The sequence below is a fragment of the Petaurus breviceps genome, unplaced genomic scaffold, assembly GCF_028583685.1.
Source record: "Petaurus breviceps papuanus isolate PSGF00001 unplaced genomic scaffold, PetGlider_PUasm1.0 176, whole genome shotgun sequence".
Classification (NCBI taxonomy): domain Eukaryota; kingdom Metazoa; phylum Chordata; class Mammalia; order Diprotodontia; family Petauridae; genus Petaurus; species Petaurus breviceps.
Window position 1 is genome coordinate 29,088,085 of NW_027185771.1, and position 3,106 is coordinate 29,091,190.

Sequence of the window (3,106 nt, forward strand, 5' to 3'; positions counted from 1 at the left end):
AGGAGAGCTGAGGCAGGACAACATAAGCCCTCCCCTGAAAATAAGCCCTCTGGTGTTTTTCTTTCCAAAAAAAATAATAAGACAGTGTCTTATTATCGGGGAAACACGGTAGCAGCATGTTATTTGCTACCATGGAAACTTACAAAGAAAAACAAAATATTTATTCCAAAATTTATTTATTGCATTTCTAAAGCACTTTTTCTCCTCAGAGCACAAGCACTCTAGCAGGACATTAGAGACTGATGTGCTTTGCTGCATGAGCACCCATCCTCTGGGGACCCTGTAAAGCATGGTCCTAGAGCTCCCCAGAAGGGTGGTGGGGGTCCATTGGGTGGAGCATACGTAGTCGAAAACTTGTTGGGCATGGCGATGAAATCCCAGGAGGAAGGAACAAGACAATATTAACCTCTGTGGAGTACCACTAGGAGAGACATTAAAATAATTGTCAAAAGCTTCTTCTGCAGCTGCTGGAAGGGCTTCTGAAATCCTGGTACCAACTCAAGCTTAATTCCAGAGTCTGTGTGTGGTTTCTTCATTTTCCATTTCTTTTCCTCTGGCTGAATGGGATGTTCTGCATTTCACATTAAGCCTGCACCCATTTACAATAAGTTTATCTAAAGACTTCTGGGTAATCATCTCTGCAACTTGCCTTGCAGCAAACTGTATGAATGCATGCTGTTGACTCTATACATCTCTTATCATTCAGATCTCATTAGATTGGTAATAGGGATTTCTAAGATCAGTCTCCTTGATTGTATCTTCCAGGCCAACCAACATATAGTGTAGTAATATTCTTATCATCTGGTGGGTCCAGAAAAGGCATTGCTGAAATCTATTTTAGAAAAAAATTATCTGCAACAGGATTATGAATGGCATAATACCATAATAATGATGTTCTGATCAGAAAGAGAATCATCAGGATCTGTAGGCTTCTAATGTCTGTATGGACACTCTTCTCTTTTACATTCTCTTTTCACCCAGTAGGAATGATTTTGAGGACAATTCTGTTTGTACTAAGGGGTGGTCTGAGCCAATTTATGCACTATGTTACTTCTGACTGTAGCCTTCCCAAGAACACCAAACATATGAATTTATCACAGTTTGAAATCTCTTGCTTAATATTCTGAGTGTAATATTTCATTCACATCAGACTTAGGCATGTCCATTCCTGGAAGTGTAGTCCTACATAAGAGACCTGCATAGGTAAGCCATATTCTAGGTCTAAAATTGACATTTTTTTTTTGGTTTGCTTCAAGTTTGGTTGATTTCAGTCTTCTTAAAATACATGTGAACACTGGGCCACCAATGTATAACACTAAAGAGGCTGGAATAAATTTTGCATTCTTTTCCATCCTTTTCTTTAATCATCCAAATATAAAGATTTTCTCCAAGGTACATCTGATACAGTAGAGGTATGTCTGAATCCTCCCACTTCTGATTACTGTAGGAATTGAGAAATTACCATCTTGGAAGTAGTGGGGTCCTTGACACTGGCAGGGGAAGTAGGACCAACACAGCTGGCCCTTGGGAACTATTTTGCTTGCTTTCTCAAATGAAACTAGAGGAGGTATGAGAGAATGTGGATCTGAAAAATAAAATAAACTTAATTAAATAAACCCCCCCACTAGACTCCTTGAAATTCAGCAACAACCAACCAAAGAGCATATGTTAAGAAATCATAAAAAGGTAAAAAAAAATCACAATACTATACCAGTCAACTAGTGACAGAAACTCCCGTCACCTTGACATATGATAGCTGAATTCAAGAGCTTCCAAGTCAAGGAAAATTTACTTTTATCACCCAAAAAAAATATTTCTTATGAAGGGACCATAGCCAAATTAAAAGAGAGTGGACAATGGAGAGTTCCTCCCAATTATCTATTTACTGAGGGTGCTCAGGTCAGCCATCTCTTTATTTCCCAGCAGGCTATATTCCTCTGGACGTTATTTTGCTCCTATGCTGGGTAGCAACCTTTCTTCCACAATTTTCAGCTTCTTGTGTTGTTTCCCCCACTAAATTGTGATAACCTTAAGGAGAAAGACTGCCTTTATCTCTCTTTGTATCCTTAGTTCTTAGCACAATTCCTGGTATGTAGTAATCATTTGATAAATGCTTATTGGCTGTTTGAGTTACAAGATTGCAGTAATTAATATAAAGGAACAGAAAATTTGGAAGATGCCAAGGGACAAAGAATAATATTTGCTAACACTTATTTTGGATTTTAAGGTTGCAAAGTGATTTACATGTAATCTTATTTTATCCTCACAACAACCCTGTGAATATTTTCTATATTATCTTGATTTTACAGGTGAAATAATAGGGACTAAGAGATTAAATGACTAGCCTAAGGTCACATGGTTAATGTTTGAAGGCAGTTTTTGGATCCAGGTATTCTAGAAGCCAAGTGCAACCCTTTAGCCACTGGACTACCTAATTGCTTACAATTAAAGATAACTTATCTTAAAATGCTAACTATTATCCCCTATAGGGAAAATACTTTACTAAGGCATTTTGAATAGTGTGATCTTGCTCAATTACTTTGATGTAATTGACTAACTATGGGAATTTCAAACCACAAGTTAATGTTCAGATGTTTTTAGAAGTAACTCACATTTCTATAAAGATTTAAGGGTTATGCATCACTTTTTCCACAACCACCATGTAAGTTAAGTAGTACAGATGCTATGCTCATTTTAAAAAGAGAAACATAAACATAGCATGACTTGTCTATTATCACACAAGTAGCAAATGTTCCACCTAAGAACTGAACCCTTGTTTAAATATTAATTCTAGATTTATAGCTGTTTTTCCCTGAGTATGTCATACAGCCTGAATATATGGTATTATCAGAAGGGCAATATTATTTCTATCATATGTCAATGTTAAGAATTTTATAAGTCTTAATTAAATGATTCATTGTTGGATAATACTGAAAAAAATAGTGATGTCAGATATTTACTGAGAATAATTTTTATATTTTGATACATGGCACAGTCATATGAATGAAGAGGAGTTAGCTAGGTGCTCTGAGGATAAAGTGGAAAGACAAGGTAGAGACACATAATTATCAAAAGATAGTTCATTTAGTAATTTTCAGAAAAAAAC

General features: G+C 36.2%; 1 pseudogene; it reads right to left on the minus strand.

The window, feature by feature from the left end:
• Positions 1-295: 295 nt before the first annotated feature.
• LOC138159542 (pre-mRNA-splicing factor RBM22-like) lies at positions 296-1,446 on the minus strand (annotated as a pseudogene).
• Positions 1,447-3,106: the final 1,660 nt, after the last annotated feature.